This window comes from Cuculus canorus, chromosome Z (assembly GCF_017976375.1).
Source record: "Cuculus canorus isolate bCucCan1 chromosome Z, bCucCan1.pri, whole genome shotgun sequence".
NCBI lineage: Eukaryota > Metazoa > Chordata > Aves > Cuculiformes > Cuculidae > Cuculus > Cuculus canorus.
The window spans coordinates 14981074-15008931 of record NC_071441.1 but is presented as its reverse complement, the minus strand read 5'-3'; the positions used below and the strand labels follow the sequence as shown (position 1 = coordinate 15008931).

General features: G+C 39.5%; 1 long non-coding RNA gene across 6 annotated transcripts in view; it reads right to left on the bottom strand.

Moving 5' to 3' along the window:
- The window catches only part of LOC128850398 (uncharacterized), a 106922-nt gene that overhangs the window by 45917 nt on the left and 33147 nt on the right, over window positions 1-27858 (bottom strand). Inside the window, exons 5-6 of one of the 6 annotated variants that reach the window (XR_008447805.1) lie at window positions 26709-26903; window positions 21961-22561 (exon numbers count right to left, since the gene is read on the bottom strand). The exons of 2 other annotated variants lie outside the window; for them this stretch is intronic. This is a non-coding gene — a long non-coding RNA (uncharacterized LOC128850398). Of the gene's footprint in view, window positions 1-5208; window positions 5334-21960; window positions 22562-26708; window positions 26904-27858 lie in introns of those variants that run through there. 3 more of the 6 variants (XR_008447807.1, XR_008447806.1, XR_008447804.1) reach the window with 3 other exon arrangements.

Genomic DNA, 27858 nt, shown 5'->3' with positions numbered 1-27858 from the left:
TTGCCATGTAGATCCTGTAGAAATCTTTCCTTTTTTTATTATCATATTCCCTGCTAGCTTAAACTTAAGGTGAGGTTTGGTTTTCCTGAACTACTCCTTCCACAGCCAGACAGCATCTCTACATTCATCCTGGGTCACTCATCCCTGCTTCCACCTCTTGTACATCTCACTTTTTATGTCTGAGTCTAGACAGGAGCTCCTTGCTCATCCATGCAGGCCTCTTACTCCCTTTGCTTGGTTTCTGCTTGTTAGTGTGGACAACTCTTGAGCCTGAAGGAGGCAATCCTTAAAAATCAACCAGCTGTCTTGGACTCCTCTGCATGGCTGTCTCCCATGGCATTTTTACAAGCAGATCTCTGAAGTGGTTACAGTCTGCTCTCCAGAAGTCTAGGGTAGCCGTCCTGCTATTTGCTTCCCTACTCTCTCTCAGGCTGCTGACCTCTACCATCTCATGGTCGTTGTAGCCAAGGCTGCTCCAGTCTTCATGTCTCTGTCCAGTTCTTCCTTGCTTGTAAATAAGAGGTCTAGGAAAGCATCTTTCATGCGTGGCTTCTCTATCACCTCTGTCAAGTAGCCACTGTCAACACACTTCAGAAACTTTTTTAGACTGCTTGCGCCTCGCTGTCTTGGCCCTCCAGCAGATGTCAAGGTAGTTCAATGTCTCAGGACCTTTGGATGTGAGACTTCTACCAGCTGTTGAAGATGTCACTCACATCTTCCTCCCACGCAGGCAGTCTCTATAGCAGATACCTGCTGCAATATCATCCACATTTGTTTGCCCTCTAATTCATAAAGTCTCAGGTGGCTTTGTGCCTGTGCCCAGTCAGAACCCCATGCACACCCACTGCTCTCTCACACAGGCAGGAAACAACACTGTGTAAGGGCTGAAAAACTCAGTTTTGCTACTACAATGTTGTTTTCAAATCTAAGGCCATGCAGCTTTGATTTTGGGTTCCGTCTATTTGGTAAGATGATGTCTGTGTTTTGGTCTTTGCGAAGGGCAAACATTTCACTTTTCAATACCCAAATCCCTCTGCAGACTTAAATTAAAGCTCATGTCTACACTTCTGTAAAAAGAAAAAGTGCAGTTACTCTGGATTTTTTACCACAGCTAGATACCTTTAGAAAACAAATAGGAAGTCTAAACATGAAAAAGAAAAAGCAATATTAACGTTATCTGAATATTTAAAATTTGTTTTATGCGATTACAGCAGCCATGCAATCCTGGAAGGGGTCTTCCATTTTAATGTCCCCAGAGGACATGCGATAAAAGATATCAAGATGGCAGTTTAAAATTATTTTATCAACTACAGAATGAGGACTTTTGAGTGACTGTGAAACTAGACTGGCTGTTAAACACTCATCTACACAGCATGAGGCATTGAATGAATGAGTTCTGGCTGCACTATCAGTGCTCCTTACTGTACCCTGCAGGGAAATGCAGCAAAGCTCCAGTTCTTTCACGTGCCGTATTTGGACTGCTGCTTCTTGCTGCTGCTTTGCAGAGACATTTCTAAGCCACACACCAGGACTTTCTCACCTACAAATAGCTGCCCCAGGGTAAAACAATGTGTAAATTGAAGGAATCTGCCTCACCTTTGGTTCCCTGCATTCCTTTGCTGAAGGGAAGGGGACAAACACATCTTGCAAGAGTCCTCACTCTCTGGGACTTGCCCCCTTTACTGAACTACTATCCATTTCTCTGAAAGTCTCAGCCCTGAAGTAAGTGCGTATCTGTCTGGCTTCTTGTCACAAGCTGTGTCATCACATGCCTTTGCAGCTGGTCAGGTGAGATAGGAGATGTACAGCTAGGAAAAACACAGTTGATCTTCCTGCACCAATTTGTTTCTTTGTCCATCTGTGATGTGGATTAACAGCTATAGCAAACAAAATGGTTTGGAAATCTTCTGCACAGCGGAAGACTCTAAAAAGTCACCTGAACGTTTGTACTTTTGAAGGATGAGGGGGCTTGAAGGAGTTATCCCTACTATGCCAGCTGCCAGCATCCTCCACCCTAATTTCACTGACTTTTAGCACATTATCTTGTTCTTTTTCAGATGTATCTTTGGAGATAGTGCATATTGGCAATTAACATGCTAGGTGTGAAGAGGGAATTGCTGTTTCCAGTCTCAGCTATATTTCTGAGTGTCACTATCTACATGTCACTGACTTTGTATGCTTCATTGAACTATATCTTGTCAGCCCTGGGCCTTCCTCTTCCCGCAGTCAGGATGCACTGACACTATGGTACCAGCCAGCAGCTAGGACCTCGTTTAGTTCTGACTGCCGCTCTGCATCAGCATAAGTGATGACCTTTCTGGCTAGCAGTATTTCAGGTTGTTCTAAGTACGTCTGTGTGTGTCGATGGCACTTAGTCGCTGTACTGTATTTCAAGAGCAGAAATAACTAGAAGACAGACCTCTTTTAGTTTACCACTAATTTTTTAAAGGTTAATCCCTAAATTCTTTTTACCCTCTGAAGCCTCAAAGCCCCTGTAGGTCTACCTAGAAACTATTTCAGTTAAAAATGGTGGAGCCAAATTCATGAGAAGCTTTTTTTTTTCCACAGAGAGTCGAGTCAGTGTCAAAGTCAGAGGGACTGTCGGTGTTGGGCTCACATGGAAACAAGGCTACAGAGATAATTACAATATAACAAAACCTTGTGGAAGACCATTACAAGGTCAGACACTGATGAAAAGAAACTTTTCTGGGTAACGGTTTCTACTCAATGCTACATGTGACTCACAAAAAAAATAATATTGTCTCTTCAAAGCGTAGAAGTGTCTGCTGTAGGCATAATAATCTCTCTACTACCATAGGAAGGGAGGACAACTTTGATGGCCATTTCTTGTAAAGGGGTAACAGGGAAAGGTTAGTGTTTAAAAACACACTTTATCAGCAGCCAACCAGCAGGAGGTAGAAGACCAGGATGTTTGACTCCCTTGTCCCTCACCGCTCTCTGAAGTGTATTTCTGTTCACACACGGGAATCAGTGCTGTTGATTTGCAGGCAGTTACAAGGGCAGTAAATGGGTTCTGCAACAGCCCACATCTGGTCAGCACCAGACTGCTGTCTCTTGGAAAGTCAGAGGCCCTTCTCAAGCCCCACTGTTCAATTAAAGTTGTTCAATTGAAAGCAGCCAGAATCACTAACCTGAATCTTTTTTTTTAAATTAAAGTACTTCTTGATCTGCTGGGGATGTTAATACTGGAGGCAGTCAGAGCTAGGAGTCAAATTAATCCCAGATAAGGTTGGCTTGGCACACCAGAGAATTCATGGAAGCAAGGATGTTTCTCTCCTTCTCTCACTGTGATTCCGCAGAGCCATATGATGCACAATAAAACATCACCTACAGGATTATCTAATGAGTTCAAGCCTTTTGCTCAGAAATAAACATGGGAAGATGCTTGTGTTTGTATAATGGTAAAGCACAGCATATATTTAAATAACTGAGCTCTTCCTCTTTCTGCTGGTCTAAGGATGGGGAGAGTAGCAGATGTAACGAAATTCATCTGGATTTTTTTTGGCACTTCTCACAGCACTCCAAGACACCATGGATGAGAAAAGGAGTGTGAGGAGGCTTATAACTGCTTGTCTCTTCTTGGAGACAACTTTTAATCAGCACATATTAAGATGGCTACACTCTCAAAGCCACAAAAGGTAGATATGTAAAGCCAAAATGAAGTATTTTTCCTTCTAGAAACTCAGGATAAATTTAATCTTAACAAAATCATATATTTTCAAAGTATTTCTACCGTACAATAACAGGTTGCTTCCCAAAAGTTTATGACCCTCATGCTCCTATTCAGGTAAAAACTACATCCTCTCCAAGTTTATTAAAGAAGTACTTTTCTTTAAGGCAGCTTGCTGTGCACTTAAACTTGCTTAGCCTGCCGCATCTTCCTTTACAGCAGATCCAGCTCTGCAGCTATCAAAGTTGTTATCGACTTTGCTGGGAGCAGGTTTAAGCTCAGCCTCCTGGAAAAGCTTCCACAGAGCCACTGGCATACCTGAGCTGGGAAGACAACTGGGGTTGCAATCAAGTACAGAGGACCAGATTAACTCTTCTGAAAAGCAGGGGTGATCTGCTCCATGGTAGTGTGGTTCCCCAAGTGCTGCCAGTAGTGGAGAGGGGTGAGCTGCCCAAACTTTCCTAAGGGAGACCAGGTGGGACATGGCACTGCAGCAGCGAACCGGACGCTAAACACAAAGAAAAAGAAAGCCACAGAGAACAGTATGTTGGTAGCAAATCGGAAGTGACTAAGGAGGAATGACAAAAGCCAGGCAAATGGCAAAACTGCCCCAGATTTCTACAGACTGGAGCCGTGGCTCTTCACTAGGGTAGCAGTGACCAAGATACCCTTTACAGCTGGGCCTGCAGGGATGTTCTGAGTGGAAGGAGGAGGATCAGCTGCAGTGGGAGTCTGGCTTTCAGTGTGTACCATGTGAGAACAGACATTGGGGCTCAATATCAGTCGGGCCTGTCAGAACTTATTAGAAAAAAAATGTTTGTAGAGGTCAGAGGAGTGGCAGTTCCCGACCACTTGGTCCTTTATAAAACACTAACCACAGCATTCAGATGTGAGTCTTATTGGAGGAGACATTATATGCCATAAGCAGCTCCCAGGAACATGCCGACCTTCTCTGGCACAGGGGCACTTTCTAGGACTTCACAGTTCCAAAGCATGATGCAATCGTCCTTTTACTGAAATATACCATTCCACCCCCCACAAAAAAAAAAAAAAAATTGTTCAGGGAAGAATAAACTCAGCATCATGAACTGTGCATGTACGAAGTTGTAAAAAGCTCACATTACAGAAAGCAGAGAACATCCTGAATTTCTGGAAATTACAGGCAACAGATTCTTTCATTCAAAACATATAGGTTAGAATACTAGTCTCTAGACTTTTAAATTTTCTTTTCAAGAATTTTACAGCAAGAAGTATAGCAGATGGAAAGCCCTAAAGATGCAAGTCAGAATGTATCTTGTAAGCATTTAATTCAGACACCCAATGGCACTTTGTCACTTCTGATGTTAGCAGTGGTTTTGAGGAGTTTATTTAACAGTACTGAAAAATATTTGTATGAACATATAATGCATAATGCATTGTTATATGAGGATACAATGCATAATGCAGTCATAATGTATCAGCAGAACATAAATGTATTTAGCTATTCTAGGTAATTTAAAATGAGGGAAGAATCTTACTGTTTGCTTTCTAAGAAAAGAAAGGAAACTGTACAAGTCCTGCCTGAAGTTAACGGAAAACTTCCCACTTTTTCCTCCATTCTCCAGTGATGTGTTCAGTAGAACATGCAACATCTAACAGGAAACTGTAAAAAAGAAAGAGAAAATTAAAACCTTCATTAAAACCTTCCCAGGACTCCAATAGTGTGTTTCAATGTTTTTAGTATCTTTTCTGCCTATATTTGATAATAATTTGCTACATTCTTAATAAGTCACACCTAACTGATTTCAGGTCTGGGATTTGCTTGGCTTCAGGGTAAGTGATGTCTCTTTCTGCCTCTCACTCCTAACAGAAGAATGGTTAATATTCATTAAAAAATCTGGAAGTTGCTGACTGCAGTTTCAGTCACAGTATCCTACTTCATTTTGTGCTCTAAATGGAAAGGTGACATTAAAGAATTCAGCTAAAATTGCATCAGGCACACATCTGCTCAGTGGTATCATGAAGGAGGAGACAGGTCAGTAAGTATGCCAGGAGCAACATCCTGCTGGGGATGGCCTGGTACCGCTTGGAGAAGAAGAAGCATTATCCAGTGCTTTCATCAAAATTGTCTGATTTACAGCTTTTGTAGTATAGTGCTTTGAAGACTACTGAAAATTTTACAGACTTCTGTGTAATAAATATTTATGTATACCTAACACTTGCATACAATTTGTGATTGTGCAGATCAGCCATCCTGTATGCATACTTGAAGACAGAGTTAATACCTTCAGCCGTACCCTGTATGCTGCCTTGCCGTGATACCCATGAGAAACATGCAGAACCACATAATTCACAGTGGTTGATGTTTTAAGGATAAAAATGTGTGTGTGCTGCAATAAATTGACTTTATTTTCCTGTTTCCTGTGGCATGCTAGGAGGACAGTCCTTCCAGAACAGCTTCTTTCTGACCATAAATGATTGCAGACTAGAAGTATCAACAATTATAAGTTCCCACAAAGGCTGTGGCCACCTGTTAACTATACACTGGGAGTGATAGCTCTTTCTCTAGGTCTCGAGAAATGTCTATAAACTTGGGTAGAGCAAGTTTTTCTTCTGTGTTTTCTTAACAACAGAAAAATGTACAGTGGCACTGTAGTATAAATAAAACCTATTCTAGAAACATTTGCCATGGTTTGATTTAATCCTTTCATCTCTAATACAACTGATTTCATGGCAGGTAGTAACAAATTAATATTCAAATCTGTCCCTAAAATCAGGACCTTCTTCCTGTTTCCCCATAGAGAACTGTGTCAGGAGACTGAGCAATTTCTTTGAAATTAGTCAGAAAAGCAATTAAAAAGCAAGAGCTCAGGGCTCTAAAAATCTTAATCCAGATCATGAATCACAGACCTATCCTTCATTTCCTCTCACAATAGACAATCACTGTGATCCTCTGGATTATCATTGTGCAGCTTTGTTGTGTAGAGAGAGTAAAACTCTTAAGAAAGGGATGGATGTAGTAGGGTCTTGAAAGCTTAGTTACCAACCCTTGTGTCATCAGAAATTATTTTAAAGACTCAGTAAAGTGAGAATTAACAAATTAGGCATGTAGTTGACTTTCATACTTTCCTTACTGTATGTGGGCACTGCATTTAAAACCTGCTGATGTGCATTTTCTCTATCAAACTTAAATTCCCTGCAACTTATTGATGTTAAAGGTGATGTGTTTTCCTATACGCTGCCAACAGTAGGAGCTATACCTGGCAGGCACGTATAGCTAGACAAAGCTATGCTAGCCTTATATTTAACAGAATATGGAGACAGCTCACTCTGCAATGGGTGACTGCTGCATTGTGATCTGCTGGATAAGCAGACCACTTGGCAACTGATAGTACAAATTTAGCCTATGCACAATGACACAAACTACAGCTGAATCTTTAACTATAGTTTCACCACTAATAGACCAAAGAGTGCAACCAATTTAAGGTTTGCTGTATCAGCAATCCCTTCCAGCTGTCAAACTTGTCCACTAGAATGATTTATCAAGAAGGTAAACATCTATCAAGAAGGTAAATGCATGTCGACATCACGCATTTAAAAATGCAAATAAATATTAAGGAAGATTTTGTTGCTGTGTTTACCCTGTGCTGAGTGGGACCATCAAATTAATTTGAAGATTAAACACTCTGGAAAGTCAATCAGGCATAAACCTCAATACAGCTGCACCTAAGCCATACGCCTTTCTAGAGATTTGTGTTATTCTGAGAGGATAAAGTATGACAGAGCAGATTGTCAGATACTTCTTGTTCTAGACTGGTCACGTTCTCCCTGAATGTTGCTGTAGACTGGCACACCATCTAAGAAAGCTGTTTGATTTCCATCTTTGCAAGAAACCTTAAAACTTCCAGTCGTCTTCCAGTTAACAGGCAGGTTAAGCACATCTCAAAACTAGATCACTAAAGGTATGTTCCTAAATTAAGAACTTGTGTACCACTCTCTACAGATTTCCAGAGAAGTTTGTAATTACACCCTTCTCTTCTATAAGTTTTATTCTACTTATCTTGAATGCTTATTATTGTTTAAAAGTTTGTAAAAATACCTTTGAAAAAGACATACAAATATAAATCTGAAAACTGCTAGACCTTTGACTAGAAAGAAATTACCCTTATGTTAATATCTCTGAATGAATAAGGATTCAGTGCCTCTACAGCACAAATTTCACAGTATCTTAATGTTTCATCTTTGCTTTCTACAGTAGGAAGACCCATTCTCTCTATATGGCTGCAATAGAACTGCCACTTTCTACTCACCTCCCAGCACATCCAATGGTGTTTGAAGAAGTCATATTTAGTTCAGGACCAATGTAAATGCTATAGCGTATTACACAGCAAGAGCAAGGAAACAGGCAGTTCAGGAGAACTCAGCTGTAAATATAGGATCATATTCTTTCACTGGATGACCCTGTCTCATCACTCAGTGAAAATCCTTTATGCCACCAGCTTGTAGAGCAGAAATTATTACTGATGTGGTATATCTTAAACTATTAGCAACCTGAGTGTAGTTTTAATGTAATCACAATTATTTAAAATCAAGGTCCTTCAGAAAATAAGGTGTTGGCACATAACAATGTTCAAAAGAAAATTCAGTCCTGTTGCTTAAATGATTTCCTCAGAGACTAAGGAGCAAAGGCAAATAAACACATGAAGGAGATCACTGGTTAGACTGAGGATCTTTGGATCATATATCCAAAGCAATAGAAAGACCAGGGAGAAGGCAAAAGGGAGACTGCCTTGTGGACTGAGGAAAACCCAGATGAAGTTTTGAACTGAATGCTGACTGAAAGAAGCTTGTGGCTGGAAGCAAGAAAATGGTGACCTGTAATTTCATTACTTCTGGTCCAAAACAGTGAATAGCATACACTTTTCACTTAGGTAAACATGGTATGAGATGTACCTGATCACCACCCAGTATTGTTTCCTTCCCTTCCTCTAGGAAAAGACCTGGTGATTCCTGAACTTTGACTCACCAAATCAAAAATGGTATGAAGAAATAGAAAATGTCATTCCGGAGTTCTACAGAAACAGACTTCCCATTTTCCAGACCTGTGTTTAGCACAGGCATACTTTCAGAATCTGGACGTCTCATTCAAACCATTTTTTAAACTCATTTGAATAGTTCACAAAGCACAGTGGGCTGTTCTACAGGGCCAAATAAAATCAAGAAAATACTCTTTGCATGCTATTTCTTAAATCCTCAGAAATATATACATACTAAGATAAGTGATATTCTAGTGTGCCCTGTTTTTAAAAAGACAGAACTTTAGCTGCATGGTGGAGCTATTTTTCAAGTAAGAAACAGGGAAAATAAAGTCATTAAATATTCAAGGCTTGGAAAAAAACTTAAAGGTAACATACATTTTGACAGCATCCTTTTAAGTAATTTTTGTGGTTTTCCTTGAACTACTTCATCAGTTATTTATAAGCTATATCACAAAAATCATAAGCCATATAAAGGAGCCATTTACAAGCAATGAAATCTGTACTAACATCTGAAAAAGTCTGTTTCCTAAAATATCAAGACAACAAAATGTGCACTGAATTCCTTTCAGATTTCCTGCTCCTCCCTTTCCCTTCCCACTGCCCTCTGTGAATTAGGGGAAGAGACATTCACAGAAAACTTTTACTACAAACCCAGTTCTTCAAAGTGTTGATTGTCCTTTGATTTTAAAAGTCACTATCTATATGTTGTCCCTTACTACATAAACCAACAGATTGCCTCTGTTCATATAAAGAGATTAGGGAAAATGCTTCCTGTGTTTTTGCCAATGTATACTTCTTAGGTAAAGGGACAAAGGCCACGAGAATTCAGAGCCTACAATCTCCTACAGCTGACGGAGTCAATGCAGCCCCACAGCAGTACATAATGCTGCCTGCAAGATCAGACAGAAATCCATCTGTGTTAAAATAGACATGGTAAAATACCTATGAATCCTCCACAAAGTGCATCAGTCATAACATGAAGAGTTAACCACTAACTAGTGCCCTTGGTACTGACAGAAGAGATACTGGATTTCAACCTGTATTGCCACCTCATTTAAACAAAGGTGTTAATTATTACTTAATTTTTCTTGTATCAATGAACCAAAGTATTGGATGTTAAGTTTATAGTCCTTCAATCTTAATGAAGAATTTTTCTGAGAAATATTTTACTGAGCCACAACTGGTCATACACCAGAGTAGTTGTATACTAAAATGAAATTTCCTTCCCTTGTCTTTCTTTTCTATTTTAAAAAAAAGGAGAGGAAGGCACTCATTGTTTGGCTTTTAGTGAGACTGGCACTGGCGAAACCCTTGGTCTTCTTCGTGCTAGTTGGACAGGATCATATGCCAGAACACTGCTCCATAGCTCTGTTGTAAGCCTGTAACTCTTATGGTCAAGCACAAAGCTGACAATGAGTCAGAGGATAAAGCCTAATTTTTGGCTGAAGAAAGAAAACATCTGAAGCAGAGCAGTGACTTGTAGCAGACCATGTAGAGGCTACTGTTCCCTGCCCCACAGTGAACAGTGTAACAAAAGCTGCAGGGAACAAGGTCTCTGGTTTAGAAGTACAAATTATTCAGCTTTCTGCTGAGCTTCCGCTAATACCAGGCTTGTAGGGAAATGTTTTATGCACAAAGAAATTCAATCAGGGATCTTCCCACTCTTATATTTTAGCAGCACAAAACACTTACATGGATTGCCACATGTAGAGAGCATTGATTGTATTGCAGCATACGGCTATATAGTTTGAAGACCTGAAAGAGAAGTGGCTTTCACCCTTCTGGATTGCAGTGAGTAATATTTTTCCATTAGATGCTGAAGAATTGCTGTCACCTCCCTTATTATCCAAGGCATAATTCGACCTGACAAAATGAAGATTTATTTTTCTGGACTTTTTCTCCTTAATTGTGATAGGGGTACTTCAGGATGAGGAACAGCAGCTATGTTGAGAGCTGTTACTCCAACTTTGTCCACCAGCACCAATGCTGCAACGCAGGGGGAAAGCAAAGCTACCCATCTTCCCCACCCTCCAAATACTAGTATTCATTTAAGAGTGCAAGTAAACTTTTAAAATACCGTCTCAGTGAATTGCTTTGTTTCTGTGTATCAAATTAGAATGATTGTCTCTGCTTATTAATATTTCACTAAACAATACACAGATTTCACTTGCACCTCTTAAAATACAAAAGACAAGTTTAGAACAAGAGAAACTGGTGTGAAACTAATACTAGGCTCCTAGGAATGTCTAAAGGCAAAGTTAGAGCAACACTGGCAAAATCTTTAACTGTTTTTTTCCTGTGACCATAAATTTTGCATAGATTCATCTGTGCTATGTCCCATGTTGACCAACCCACAGAGTGTATAAAATATATTTTCAATTAATTATCTTCCTGGCTGGTGTGGAAACAACATCTGACATCATAATCTAAAGCATTGGCCTTGAGGCTATGATGCTACAAAACACACTTATTTGCAACCAGCGAAATTATTTCACTATCCTGTTATATTCCAAACAGTCAGACGTATTTAAAAGATGAATTTTCCACTTGGCTGAATATGGCAATATACTCTCAAAACTCTCTCATCACATCTCAAATCTAGTATGTATGGAAGCACAGCTGTAATGCAAGACTCCATCAATTCATGTTGCTTTAATATGATACTTACTTGCCATTAGGCAAAATAGGAGTAGAATGGCAGCTTTATCCTTCACAGACACCTTGGGGCTGAGCAGTTGAGCACTATAGAAGCATTTCCAGTTCAAAGCTCTGACAGACCAGCTCTTGACAGCTTAAAATATTTGGGGAAATATCTGTTCTCTAAGATTAGAAGTTGTCTGACCTCATTTCACTCTGTGTCTCTAAGGAATGGCAGAAAAGAGAGGATGATCCTACAAAAATTCGTGCCTAATTTGGTCTAAACCACACATGAGCTAAAGTCCTACAACACAAGGCAGACAGATTTAGTCCACACTAACAAGAGTGAGTTCTTCTGCCAAGCCACAGCTCTACTTTGCCCCTTTCGTATTCCTTTTTTCCATATTGCTTTAACTTTTCTGTTTATCTTGGATTCAGAAACTGTTCTTCAAAGTATGTAATGAGTACATACCAGCTTCTGTAAGTACCTTCTCTTTGCCATGACACCGTATGTTACAGCTGTCTCTCTCTCTTCATTTGGCACAGCAAATCTCAGTAACTAATCAGCTGGGTTACTTGCAAGTGTATCAGTAAACTTCAGAGCATCTTTTGGGTACTGAAACTAAACTTAACTGATGTAAGTATCATAGAAAAACAAAAAGCACTTATATTTCAAGTAAATGTTTAACAAGAAATAGGGAAAAGCTTTTGACCTCATCTTCCTTGAAGTTGTCTTCAAATTAACTTGTTTTTCTACATTGCTTGGGCTCATGTGCAAGACGGTGTTGTAAAGTAACAAGTTACTTAGGAATGATGTGGTAAACTCAACCATGACTACTGCAATTCAGCAGAGAGTCAGCCAGACAGTTTCTATTAGCAACCATTAGATAGCTCAAGGGAAAATCAATAGTTATCCTTCTTGCCCCAAGTCCTCCAGAAAACTCAAGCTCATTTAGGGGCTCCAAGAAAATACAAAGAAAGAATGCAAAGCCACTATTTCAAATTGTCTGTGTTCTGGTAAATTTATTCTCTAGTATTACTCGATCTTTCTATTAAAATATACTGTATAATTGTAAAATCAAAAATTGGTCCTTCAAGCAGGACTCACCAGAAGTGGTAGCTGGTTGCTGCTGACCTGTGTCAACAGAAATTCGTACTGTTTTTTGTATCATTGTGGCCAGACTGCTAACTTCCAGATAAGGGAGAGTATAAAATCATACTCCAAATGTCAGAGTTGATGCAGAAATTCTCCAGTGCTTAGTAGAGAAACAGAAGTATCTTGATTTACTGTAAAAAGAGCATTTGATTGGAGGCTTTTACGCCAGGACAGTTTAACACTAAATCGTATCTTTCATTTGTGGACTTCAAGGATTTTATATGAAGGAAGAGGAACAATTATTCACTGCTGTCTATTTATACCAAGTGTCAGTTAGGATTCACCAACCAACATGACCACTAGTCCTTTCAGCACACCATATCCCAGAGAACATAAAGAATGGACTTCTGAAGTCACTCTGTTACAAGAAGCTGCTCTCTTCTTCCATTTAAGCTGATGGCAGGACTTCTACTCTGACAACTGCGAACAGGTTTAAATACCACCTGGGAAATGTTAACTAGAGAGAGTCACCAGTAGGTGCTGAGCAGCTCCTTTTCCCCACATCAGGACTGCACTGCACACCATTTCATAAGCTACAAGTTGAAAACAATTCAGTGGATTATGCAGTTTCCAAATACAGAGCTGTTTTACAATCTGGCTTGCATATCTGCCAAAAGTTCAATTCACTAATTCACCATGCCCTCTTTCGGAGTACTAGAAGTGGCGGGTAGTTGTGTGGCTGAAATCGCTGTAAAACACAGAAGATCTATGCCAAATCCATGACTCAGCGTGACTGCTTGTCTGATAAAAGCATCTTAAATGAGAACTTCAGTACCAAAGCTGCCTTGTGTAGATTCCTAACTTCTGTCACTGGTCATACGTTAACACAATCTGAATGGAGAATGCTAGCACATAGCTTTTTGCTAGGCACTATTCGGTGATACCTGACATTGGTCTTTCCCGCATCTTTGCCCACTATTGTCTAGTCCCAGCAAAATGCGTACAGACATTGATACCGATGGCCACGGACTTCATCCCCAAGCACTCAAGTCAGATTTATATGCTAGTCTTTCAGACTAATTTCACTTTTCTGTGTGCAGTTTGTTTCCCTTTAAAGTTTAAACATAACGAAGTTCTAGAGTATCTTTGTTCCCTCTAACAGGCATTTGCAAGGAGCATGGCACATTACAGGGAGTCTGTCCATGTGACATAACCAATTTGCCTCATCCTGTCATGAGATTGCTGATCTTTATGCAAAAAAGGCCTTGGTTCACTGTTCAACAATGCAAGTGCCAACAATGTAAAGGAGATTTTACCGAGACAGTGTTTTGATCGTGTATCCAGTCCTGTGGCTCTATAATACAGGATTTAATCTAGAAACCTTATTGCTAGGCATAAGTTTCATTGTTGTAACATATGTTCCCATGCAGTTCAAAATTTCAGCTCTTGTTCACTTGTTCCTAGTACAAACTCACTCCACCTCAACAACAAACCTGTTATTATTCAAATATAGTCTGGAAGAAAAAGCGTTTTAACTTCTCAGCTGTTAACACCTTTTTTAGAAAGAGTATGCTCAGCTATTTAAAGACTGTTAGTACATGTATCTTGATTGCTAGGAAACCATTTACTGCATTAAAATGACACCAAACATCCACAGGCTGCTTTTACTGCCTAATCTGCAATTTCTATTGTTTAATGTCTGTGTTAGCACACCCACCAGGCACTGATCTCATCTATTGTCAAAAACAGAGTGAACCTTAGCTTGTTCTTGGATGAGTGGTTCTCCAGGAGAAAAAAATGCAGGACTTTACAAGACAGCAATCTCTCAGGAGATGGCATTCTATTATTAAAGGCTACTCTGTTATTAAATGTGCTAAATCTATGGCTACTGAACCTCTTCAAAGGAGAAAATATGAAAGGGTGCAGTTTAGGAACAAAATAACACACTGATAATTAAATACATACTTAGAAAACATAACCACCTATATGACCAAGAACTGAGTAAGGCCTGTAGAATGAAAACTGATACAATCTTAATAAGCGGAGATTCAATTTTTACATAAGAAATCCTCCAGATCTGAGCTATGCAATAATACTCCTTCCCAGGAGGTTGGTGGCAAGCGCACAGAAAGCAAAAGCATTCTGCTGACTGGAGTTTCTTCTGCCTCATTATCATCCTCTTATTTCAGGTTAGCTGAAGTATAGCTTATCTGAAGTAATCCTTGACGGAGACTGAGACACTCAAGAGAAAACATCTTAACCAGGCCAGAGACTTAACAGCAAAAATCCTGCTGCTTCTGTTTTCAGGTGTCATGCCACAATCTTAGATCCAATCATCACTTGCTCTAGTTCGCTCTGAAGCCAGACCTGGCTGGATTTGTGTCTGCTGCAGTAAAACAAAGCCAAGATGGAAAGGAAATGTAGACATATTTATGTTGGTGGCTTATACTTTGTATGTTAGAAACAATTAGCCTTTTAATACAGGAATTCGCACCTCACAGGGAATAGTACAACTTCAGTTAAATAAGTTTTGATAAAGAAGAGTTACACTGTTTAGGTATGATCCAATTATTAACATTTCTGATCACATCGTAAGTTCTGTATGAAATTAGGTCCTCACATTTCTTACTTTCTTCACTGTCTCAGGCCTTCTTACCTCCTTCCCCTCAAACAACTCTCTTTAAAGTAGTTGCTGATCTGGATATGAGTCTTGCTATGCATAGCATTTGCAGAGTGCATCCTTCTGAGTTTAATACACTAAGAAAATTATTTCTGCAAGCCTGAAGCAGAAAAACAGCAGAGAACTGATTGAATTCTGTGCCTACCTTCTCAGCAGTGTTCAGGTTCTGTGTCACATATTTTCATTTCCATATGACTTTATCAGAATGTTCCCAAAGTGTTAAGAAAGCAAATACACATTTAGTTCACATAAGTCAGAATTCTTTTCCAGGAATTGGCGCTTTAAAATCATCATACAACAGCTGAGGTGGAAAACAGAAGGTTTCAAAACTGAGCGTGCATTCTGCAGCGTGAATATTAACATCAATTTCATGATTGGGTTCTAATATATTTATATATAATAGCAGCATGTCCTTGAGATGTTTTATGAGTGCAGAAACATTGCAGATTTTAGATTTGATGTGTAATGCTAGGTTTTCTTCTGTAAGAAGGTCACAGCAGATCTAAAGGCCATACACAAGAGTCAGCCCCAAGCAAGGAGTCCAACGCAAAAGTGGAGGGAGTGACAAGCAGTGCTGCTTTCTGTGTGCAAGGCAGAGGGATAGTGGTTTATCAAAACTCACAATCAGACAGCGCCGAAGCTGATCCCACACTCAAGTGGGCTTAGTCCTGTATCTAGCCACAATACTCCACCTTCCTATGAAAGACAGAGGCACTGGGAAAATGCCTTCCCTTGAATCAGGGTGCATATTAGTCTTCATAGAAAAATGATCTGTGCATTTACAGGCTGTGTGCTTCAAATGCAATCCAACAAAACCCAGAAAATTAGAAAGGATGCCTGACTTGAAATATCTATTTTGTTCACAGCTGTCATTTAAACGCTTACAGCCTTCTTGTCAATAACTACTTCCACAGCTATTATTTGGACAGCAGTGAACTCAACATTGCTCATCTGCCCAGTGCTTTTGTAGTGAAGGTCATTCTGAAGCTCAGGCTACCGTGCAAGGAAAGGCTAACAGTATGCTCACCCTCCTCCTTCCCTCTCATTAAGAAGTTTATCACAGCTGGAGACATAAACCAGTTATCTAAGATACTGGTTCTTTGCAGTAGACCAGACAAAGAGAAAGCAGTCTTCCTGATTCAGGGTTATTTTAAAAAAAAGGAATATCAAAGCATATCAGAGAGAACTTGATCTGATTACCAGCTGCAAATCACTGCATGAGAATGACGCATTTCAAAATTAGTGATTAAATCAAAGTCAGACTCTTGCCACACTCCGTACTTTGTTAATGCAAGACTTTGCAGTATGCCTGCTCTTTAGTCTGGCACCCTGAGAGTTATTGCTGCTCTGGTTATAAAAGGTACAGTACGCTATATCTTGACACCAGTGGTCCTCTGTACAGTTAGTGTTGCATGAGCTATCAGGCAGCACAGATGAGTTTAGTCCATGGAGGACTGAGTCGTGATGCAATTATTTTAGTGGCAGCAGAATGGTGGGTTAAGTGTTTAAGAAGAAAAATATAAGCCACTGAAATATTTAGCATGTCTCTGCTCAAAGGTACCCTAAGACTATTGGTTGCAAATACAAATAAAAGGTAGGAATGCATATGACACAAGGTTAAACTAATTGTTATGAACTCAGATGTCTGTATAACTGCTAAGGTCTACTCTGCTGGCACATAGTATGTACCCCTGCCACGATTTTCAACGTGCTCAGAAAACCACATTGTTCTGAGCCATCATAGTTCCCTGCAAGAGAAACATTTCCAAAACATGATTAACTGAGCATTGCAGCCCATAACATTTAAGTTGTGCTTAAAGCAAGTAGCTTTCATAGATCAAGTACACCACAAGCCTTTTGGTATATTTCCAGTCCTAATCTCAGAAGAGATCTCTTGAAGTTTCTTGCTTGCTTTTAAGAACAGTGTGTAGATATCATGTAATGGAAATACCCTGTCCTGTTCCTGCTAAGCAGCTAGGTATGGATATACTAAGCTATCACTGAACATTTGTCTTCACTGTAGAGGAACACGACTGGTTATAAGGCTAATTATAATTCCATAAAATATTAGCAATTTTTGTGGACTTTGGGCATGTAACCTCTGGTTCTGCCTTTCCATTACGTTTCTTCTTTCATGTCTACTGTACACATTGTTATACAGCTGATAAAATGCATGTCAAGGAGAATGCAGGACCTACAAGGGGAAGCTTTTAAGCTTACCATCTTCCACTACATCTATGTTGATTCCAATCCAAAAGCAGAGCGTCCTTATAATCCCTAGAGGCTTTTGCTTGTGTTTGTTTTTTTTGCTGTCAAGCTAATGACCGTGAACTGTCCTTTGACTCTTGCCATAGGAGGCTGGCCAGAGGACAGCTGGGTAAAAGTGATCCTTGGTTTCGCCTAGAGCAAAGGAAGTTGGAGTTCAGAACCCAAGATTCTATTTTAAAAGCAAGGGAAGCGCTGCAAGACAAACAAGGCATTTGTATGCAGCAAGACTCTTCATTTTATCTTAAAAACAAACACATTCCCCCCCCCCCAATCTCTTGCGTGCTTTGCAGCAAAGCATGCAAGCGTCTCTCTTACTGTGGACATGTATAATCCTATAGACAGATCTGAACAATCTTTGGCTAAACTGATTTAATACCACAAAACAGGGACAAATCAGGGACAGCTTTTAATGATAAATCCTGTATTCTAAGACAAAGGTCTAGGTTGTGCCCCTCCCGACCTACTGACGTGTGAACCAGCAAGGACAGTCCAGATTTGGTTTTTCAGTTGAGTGTCTGAATTGGGATCAGATAGCCATGCAAGACAAACCTTACAGCAGCCCAAGCAGTATTTCCTACAATTGCAAAGTGTCGTGGAGCCCTCCATCCCACTCCCAAAACCAGAACCTATAAATTGATGAATGGGACCAAATTCAGCCACAGGCCTTCAAAGCTGGAGCTGGAGATACATCCTTTCATACTCATATATCCTGGTTGAACATGTGAAAAGCATCTGGGCATCTTCTTCTCCACACTTTTTGCTTTACTGAATAAATGACACAGGTTAGTGAATTTACAGGTCAGTTGAGCATGTTCTTACAACTCCCCGCCCACCCAAGGACCTTTGTCAGAGCTGAAATAACAAGGATGAACATAAAAACAAGCAACATAAATGCAAAGTATTTGTGTGGAGAGTGGGTGGTAAAGATTGGAATAAAAAAAGATGTCTATCTAGAAATTCTTCTATAGACAATATGTTTTTTGGCGGAATGATTGTTTTTCTACTACAGTTTGTTGACCACAGTAGACTCCAAGGAACACCCCTGGAGTAATATCTATAGACTAACTACATGTATATATTAGTATTATTACCTTGGCAAAGGTTATTACAACTAAGATTGCTCCTGGCCCAACTGCAGAGAAACATTCCTTCTCCTTGTCTGTAGGACAAGGCAGAAAGAGCACTTCCACCCTCTGGAAGCCCAGTTCTCAATTTGGAGAACTGACCAATTCTTCCAACATAATATTTCCTCACAAGAAATCAAAAGAAATGATCCTGAACAAGGAGTTGCCTTGAAATTAGGGAGCAAAATACCATGATGAGAATTTGTTTTGTCTTTAAGTTACTATTCAGGGAGATGAAGATAGGAATTAATTCCAGCCTTTTTGGTAATGAAACTTTTCAAATTAATAGTCAGTTGCTTTGGAATGAACCTCGCAGACTAGATCAGGTGCTTTTGTAGAAAAGATCAGCCTCTATATTTGCCTCCAAGCTTTCCAGGGATGACAGGATTTCAAATGCTTAACCCTGAGAAACAGCATGTGGCTTTCTAGAGTCAGTGGAAAACATAGGGAGCCAAATCTTGTAGTCATCTAATTGGTTCATGTCCAGGAAGACCAGTTTACACTGCTGACCTCTGGCAAAAGCGGGCTCTATGCAAGGTTGCATGCAGACTCATCATATTAGAGTGGCCTGCCCAGCAGTCAGGCATTGAAGTGTTTGCATTCTAGTGTCTGCCAAGAACTCCTTAATAAGACATGATGAGGAACGTCCACTATTGAGTCCTCCTCTTATGCCCTGCATTCCTCTGAGTTTGGAAACTATGTGCCAATCTTTGGTCTGCTCTTTGGTCTGTACCCATTGCAAGCTGCTTGTCTCTTTTCCAATCTGATCCACCTTTGTTGATCATTAAGATTTGCTCAGCCTCTTCCATTTTTATCTGTCTGCCTTACAATTTTTACTCTGTTTTCTGTCTTTTACCATGATCTTCAAATGGATAGAGTCTGTATTCTAGCCTATAAGCAGGGTCTTCCTTTTTTTAGGCTGTCCTTCCTGTGCTGTGTGCCCCGAGAAGCCAAGCATAGTGGTGCTGGGATCCTAATGATGTGCTAATCCAGGTGTAATCAACCAACACAGGCCACTAGTATAGTCCTTCTCTGCTGTTCATTCTTGCTGCTGCTCCCACAACCACACGCCCATTCAGATCAGTCTTAACATTTCTGTCACAACACTCAAACAGATTTGTCTTGATAGTACTACCAACCTTAAAGTGGTCTTCTGTGAGTCTGGGAGGCAAGAAAAACACTTTTTACTGCCTTAAGGATTTTGAGAGCCTGGTTTTGGCACTCTTCAAAATTTTTAGGCTTGACTGAAATCTATGCCTTAATTCTCTGCTGTGTAATAAAGATGATCAGTTTATCTTCTATCTTTATTCACCATAAATGCTTGAGAACAGACATTGCCTCGGTAGTGTGTTATAGGGTGCTGGGCATAAGGTGGCACCAATCTTAGCACATATATCTCAGTGTTACAGACACACTGAGCTCTTGCAGGTATGCAGGGACACCTTTGGGATAAGGACACATAAAACACACAGACCAAACAATTCTGTTTTAAGAGACTACTTCTATTGTAAATGTTAGGTATGTAAATATCAGCAAACTATGACACAGCTTCCTATCCTAGTATTTTTTTTCTTAAGCAATTACCAGCTTATGTGGTTCCTTAATTTTTTGTGCTATTTCTCACTGTATGTGCGAGTTAGGATATTTGAAGCACGGCAGGGTTTTTTTTCCTTTCCCTTTTTAACATAATACAGTGTCTGAAAGCAGTGCATGAATTGAGACAGGCCTTCTATATTCTTCTTGTCTCACATTTCATTCCTGACCTAAATGAGCAGCCTTCAATGCATTGATGCAGTATTTGTGTTCTCTCTCATGCCTTGAAGTCTGCCTATAGGTTAATCTCTGTGGTGGTTGTTTTACTCACAAGTGATTTAGTCACAAGGAACAGGCTAACAGTACTTCATTATTTCTCTCCAGCTGCTGAAAAATCGTTATCTGAGATTATTTTCTACCACTGTCAATATAGGAAGGAGATCAACCATTGGATGTTGGGACTATGCCAGATTCAATCCTTTTAGTCACTGGGTCCCATTAAAGACAAGTTAGAGGCACCAGTGCTTTGCTCACCAGAGATGGAAGACCATCTGCACCTTGCTGGTTTTCACCCATGGTTCAAGAGAAGAGGGAAAGGAGGAAGCAGATAAAGGAGCAGTAAACAAAAGCAGCAAAGTACTGGAAAAAGCTGGATATTGTGTTTTTTCTCATTTACGTAAGATGTCTAAGACACTAAAACTTACAATACTTCTCTGTATTTCCTAATTAGAACTGCATTCAAGCATTTTTCTCTACTTGAAGTATTTCAGAATTACTGTCTATTCTCTCTGCCTTGTTCAGATCTAATTTTAAGGTCTAGTGATACAAAGCTACATGACTTTAACTATCTATAGAGATGGGTGTGGATATAGTAGGTGTGAACCATTCCAAAACATTAGTGCAAGGTCTTGCAAAAGCCAGTTTGAGCACCTCACCTGCAACATTGACTTAGACAGTTACTCCAGGGTAAGTTTCTAATATACTGGGTCAATGTGCCCAGAGAAGCTCTCAATATACAAGGTCAATATCATAAAATTATATTGGTTTATGCTGCCTAAATATTGCTAAAGAAAAATACAGAAGCGTCAGAATCACAGTGCTTAAGGTGTAGAGGATAACTAAGTACATGAATGGGGAATTGAATACTTGCTGAGTATTCAATGCATTCATCATGCTTTTGAATGTTTCTACCTTAATCTGAATTATATCTATAGCTCCAGATTAGTTATTTAATACAATGCACCAACACAATTACACTGTTTTTAGGCAGTCAGAAGCAAACAATGAGAATGTTACTCCTTTTTTTTTTTCTACTTAAGAGTTGTTCAGAAAATTTCAGGCTTCTACTAGCATTTGCGTGCAGTAGACTCTCTGTAGCTGTTTTGAAGTTCTATAGCTTAGCATACTCTTACTGAATCTGCCAGGAACAGAGTCAAGCTTGTATCTGCATCGGCAAGTAGATAAAAAAATACCCAAACACCACCAACAAAAAAATCCAAAGGTTTAGAAAGAGTAATGAATATTGCATAAAAGCATTGGCACAGATTGCTCATCTTCTTTCTGCTATCTGCAAGCACATCCAACTTAAGGCTATGACAATTAACTATTGGAAGATCTAAAAGGAAGCTCTTTGAGTGCCCTTATGCTCACAAAGCATATTCAAAGTGTCAGTATAAGGTATGGAGATTCTGTGTAGTTTCTTTATAGTTGTTATTATATTTTTATATATTATATATAATTATTATAATTATAGTTATTATAATTATTATAGTTATTAAGTTATAGAATTCTCTTCATAGACTTCTAAAGGTGTATGCATTCTTCTTAACACAAGAATTAAATCTGTTTACAAAGTTAACATGTAAAGGTAGTTTCACATGCAAAGCTGACATTGTGTATACCCTCATGTACAAGGTATCCAAAGTCCTCCCTGTTTATCCAACTGTAATCATAATGTTGATGTGTTGACAATATTTGCATAGAAGAATGTGCAAAAATGATAGTTTATGAAGAAAGCTCAGTTATGCTGTCCTACATTCAGAGCAGTTTCCACAGTTTTATTGCCATAGAAATCTATTTCATTTTGTCTGTATTTCTTTAAATCTACACTATGTTAGGGAAAATTCAGCTGGTCCACATAAGATTTCCTCATTTTAACTGGCAAAAAATACTCCATTTTTCAACTTAAACTGTTGTGTAGAGACATAATTGGTCTGTTTATTTAAGACTTATAAAAGCAATATGTAATACAATTGTTCTTAAGAAAAACAACTTTGTGTTTTCTCAAGTGTTCCAGGATCCTTACACTGCTTGGAACAATTCAAGGATCCTGGAAAAATGTTGGGAATTTGGGGTTTTTTTGTTTGGTTGGTTGGGTTTTTTTGAGCCATACCAGTGCAGAATTATGGGTTACCAACTTAGTATATCTCAGTGTTTTTTCCTGTGATGAAGCCATCCAGCAGCTCAGCTAAGACAGAGGAGGTTCTTCCATGCATTTGATACACTTTGACAAGCCTATTGAAAAGGCAAAAAAAAAAAAAAAGTTACTTTTGAGAGCAAGATGCAGCCTGTTTTGCAGCAATCATCTGCAGAATCTAACAAGAAGCTTGCACAGTGGGAGTTGCCAGTGATGCATTTTTCAGTACTTGTTCCATTTGATCAAATTAATCGCAATCTTTCTTTACAGAAATCAATTGGATATTTGACTTAATTGATCTTACTCAATAAATACACACACGAGGATTACAACGTGCTTTTGCTAGCTCCAGTTCAACCTTCTAAAATATGTCAGAAATTCATCCATCTCCTGTAACATCATTTTTTCAGATCAGAACACAGAAAAATTGAATGATAAACACCTGATTCAATCTTACCCTTCTCTACCAAGTTCTTCACAGGTAACGTGGCTTTAAGAGCAAAGATCTCCCAGCATGGTTTCAAATTACAAAAATCACATCCTATGCTGTTCAGTGCTAGGCTATCTCAACACCCACTACCTGCACACTCAAGTTCAGTAGTTCCACTGTGTTTCGTTTTGATAAGTCACTGCACTTGCATCTGCCCTCGGGTTTAAACAGGAGAGCAGTATCACACAGAGTAAGCACAATACACATGAATGGTTCCCGTACCTTCTTTAAGTTGAATTTTTACCTTAGGCCATCTTCAAGGTCTTGTTTTTCTCTCTCTAATGCTGTGGTTACTGTTAGTGTGGCCAGCTTTTCTTTTTAAAGCAGGATTATAGAAAGGGATAAGTCTTAATATATTTTATAGTTGAGAGTCTGCTTATCAGACCTTTTCTGTTTCACGGGAAATCTCCTCTGGGATGCCTTAGTGCATATTGGAGCAATGACAGTAAAGGACATCAGAAAAAATCCAATGCCATCTTATTATGCAATATTTTGGCACTGATTTGTGTAATTCACTTTACAGCTGTTTTAGAGTAAGTGTAAAAATGAAACTAAGTTTCCTTGTTACACTTTGCCTTCTTGAAGACGATTCAATAAGCCTAATCTTTTTATTAATTTAGAGGAATATAAGTGACATTCATTGGCTTGATACGTAACCTGCATCATTGTAATATTTGACTTTTCTTCTATTAATTCCCGGAGAAGTGAAGTGTCTTTGTCTTGCTACAGAAACCATTTCATTAGTAAGCAAACCCCCGGTAAAAGGGGCAAACTTCACACAAATCACTGGAAACTCCAGCCTCCTGGTAACCCTGATCACCTAGATCATAATGCAAAACACAATCCTGCATCAAAACTCAGCCTTAATATTCATGCTTCACTCCACACAAGTTAAGCCTTAAGGTCAAAACTATACCTCTGTACAAAGACCCAGCACAAGGTTCACACGCCACTTACATCTTCAAAGTGACTTGAGAAGAGCCCTGGCCTGGATTCTCTCTCTCCAAACAGGAGTATGGTAAGAACTCAACGGTGTAGCAAAATGACAGTCTGAAAATGACTTTGATGATTTACCTTCTCTGTTCCATCTTCCCATGAAATTCACAGCATTTTCTTTCAAAATCTATCTCACCCTGGCAAACTGGTTTGAGATCACTAAAAGATGTTTTATCACAATAGGATGCATATTCTATTGAAAATTCTGCGTAGAAATCACGTTATCAAAGCACCAGGATGTAGTAGCTCCCCAGAAACAGATTTTGTCTGGTGTTACTAGACTTGAAAAACTCTTGTCATTTGACAGTGCAAATACAGCAGCATGCACGTTCCTTTTTTGTCCACCATGGCAAAACTCATTCACTCGTCTCAAATTATCTCCTCCCAATATCAGAATTCCCTTTTCTCTGAGATTTCTGTATTCTCTGATCTCATTTTCTTCCTTCTCATTCAATTTTCTACCCCCCAAGCTAACTCCTGTAGACATTCAGACATAGCTCACAATCTCCTCTCTTTTCCCCATCTCTATTAGACCTGTTATTCTCCCTGTGCAAGCTCCAGTCTCATTGTTAATCTCTCCTTCCATCGGTACATCAGCTCATTTCACTCCCTTCCTGACACTCTATCAGCCAGCACATGGTCTCCAGACCAAGGATCCCACCCACCGTTCACACCTGTCACTCTCAGGTTTCCTTTGCCTTTCTGTAAAGTACTCTGAAGTTGTGCATAGAGTATAAAAAGAGTCACACACACACAATTGTAGATGGCCTTATTCCTAGGGGAGATTTACTATAGAAGACAAAAACATTCAGACTGTTTCAGAAAACTTTCTACTGGGATCCAGCAGTTATATCTGGGTAAACCTGTAAGGAGATTCAAGAGCAGTTTTTAGTCAATATATATATGGGAAACTCTGTGCAATAGAGTTGTAGGTCTGCTAGATGCCATTAAAACAAGAAAAGAAATAATCCTACTAAACCTATATTTCTTTTTGTTGGTATTCCACTGCTTCAAAAGGCAACAAATCATACTCAAGACCACTGCTCTAGTCAAACATAAGCCCATAAATGAACCACTGTAACCTATTCAACATAAAGATTTACTTGAACTTCTGGAAAGTTTGTGCTTCTCAAGCACTTGCATAAAATTTTCTCTTCTGTGGGAAGCACAGTTTACTTTTGCACGTTTCCCTAGAACACAGATATAGACATTTTATGGTGCTGGTGTTTGAGCTATAAAATCAGCAAATGGTCTATTTAATTCTTTGATGTGGATTTCAATGTCTTATCATTTTCCACGGTGTCAGCTTGCAATGTCAGGTGTGAAATTGTTAGTCTACCAAAACATCTAGTGCCATTAAAACCAAGTAAATACCATCCCGTACATTGCCTGCCTTCTAGGACAGAATTCCATTGCCTATAATCGATCCCATTTAGATTTTGATTCTTATTGTGTCAAAAATTACAAAGTACTGTGCACAGACATGGGTTTAGAAGTGAGTGCAGTCAAATGGACTGCAAATCGAAAAAAAAAGAAATGCAACCCCAAGATAATTACTTCTGTAAGCACATCTGCCTCTTGAGTACCTATAGAGACAGATAAAGCAGGAAGCATGTGAGACCCAGCACCTGGTGCAACATTTGCATTACAGACTGGAAAAGAAATCAAAGGATGTGCACAGTTGATACTAGTATTCATCATATCTATCAATTCAGTGAGAAGGAAGGGAATAAAGAAGAACAAGAGAAAAGATAGAAACTAAATCAGAAAGTACAATGAGACCTTGATAAAAAAAAATGTATGTTAAGAAACAAATCTTGAATAAGAAGTAGCTCGAAATCTTTCAGAGTAACTCGCTGAGGCTGGCGATAGTGCCTTAAACACGGTTTTGCTGCTAGAGAGAATGGAGAAAAGACATTATGCAACTTGGAGATGCATTACCACAGCATGCCCACAGGGCTTCAAGCACAATTCTTCTTGATACCTTTTTCACAGCCACATCTTCCAGCTGCCAGGAGAGAGCGCTAACAGGTTTGGTCTAGTTGAAATGAGGAAGAAGAGCTCAACATTCCCTGCTGTAGCTAACTGTGCAACTCAGCGTGATATGAAAAAAATTTATGACCCTAGTAAAAGATCCTAGGAAAAATGCATTGCTGCCTCATTTGCTCTGGAGGCTGTTATGCCACCCGGTAAAGCTGGGTCCAATAGCGATGCATAAGTTTTCAAATGCATACCATGTCCTGTTTGCTGTCTCTTGCAGCTCTGAGCTGAGTACTCACCACTACTCATCAATATCCCATGCAGGGTTGGGATACAGGTGCCTTGCTGTGGTTCCAGAGTGAAGGACCTCTGATCAGTGCCAAGGTCCCTGAGACCCCAGCAGGGGAGTTTAGATCTGGTTGCTTCAATGATACAGACGTTCAAAGGGCGAATGAAATTTAGAGAGCAACTAACCTTGTTCAGAGCCTAGCTGACTTCCATGTACAGGAATGAGGTGAAAAGCCTCCATCTTTTTCAAGTATGAGCGAGAAAAAAAAAAAAAACAAACCAACAAAACCAATAATAGGGAGACATCAGAGGAAACAATCATGCATAATGCTGGCTAATATAACTGAAAGTGGTATCCATTTTTAATCCACTAGGCAGCATGTCATTCCAAATCTTTTATATCTGAGTGGTATTCCTCCAAAGCAGAAGACACAGCCTTTGGAAGTAACTGAAAAAGAGGGATGTTTTTTCTTCCGGAAAACCCCACTTACATTCCTGTAAGCCTTCCCTGAGTGCCACAAGAGCCCTTGAGATCACTCTGACTGGAGGAAGGAAAGAAACATTCAAGCTTTACAATAATCATTTCCCTCAAGAGTGGGTGAAAACTTCGGATGTGGTTGCAGCTTTCAATACATTATTAATATAAACGACTTGGCAGCATTTTTTTTCTGTGAGATAAATTTGATCTGTGAACACAAAAGAAAGAGAAGGAAGACAGCTGGTCAGACTGGTCACAGGAATACCTGCTGAGCACAATCAAAAGCTAGTATTTTTGCAAAGGGACCCGTGAAATATGGACATAAAACAAACCATAAGGAGTAGTAAGTAGTTGAAGAAAATGTATTCGGTTACCAATTTCAAAGAACAATTGTAATGTAAACTACAGCAGCAGTTCAGCAACAATGCAGACTAATTAAAGATATTAAACCATGTAAACAAACCTCTTATCAAATAAAGCAGCCATTAAAGGAGATTCTGACTCTTTTACCGTGCCACTGGGTTTACTGCAGAGATTTTCAGTCTGTGAATGCCTAAATGCGTCCTAGGAAGATGAACACCTTGCACAGCAAGACTGATCCTCCTGCCAGCAGGCTTTCTTTACCTAGCTATCCTATGCGGACCATGTAGTAATTTTTAGACTAACAGGACTGGGAAACACACACAAAAAAGAGGGTGGGAAACATCTGGTTTAGCAGTTCAAGTCATCAAAACAGAGAATAATTACTCATGCAAAAAAGGTTGAACCACCTGGGCTGTGATCTGCACACTGCACACCTCTGTTAAGCTGCTGGAGGCTGGACTCATGAGGATGGGAAATCCGCGGCATGAAATTTAATGGTAGCTAGGCAGAACAGTAAAACAAACCTGATGAAAATGTCACATATTCAAAATGTGGGTTTATATCTAAAGGTCTCTGTGCCAGCTCAGGACTGACTTACTCCCAGACTCCTACAGAATTGTTTGATGTGGGTACAGGGACTAAAGGTGAGAACTGAGATGCAACCAAGTGCTGACACAGGCACCCAAATTAAGCAGGTGACACAGTGGTTCTTCTTTGCCTTTTAAAAATGCATCACTACCAAAAGGAACAATAAAAAAACTCAACCAGATTTCTTTGTGGCATCTACTGTGGGTTTGCCA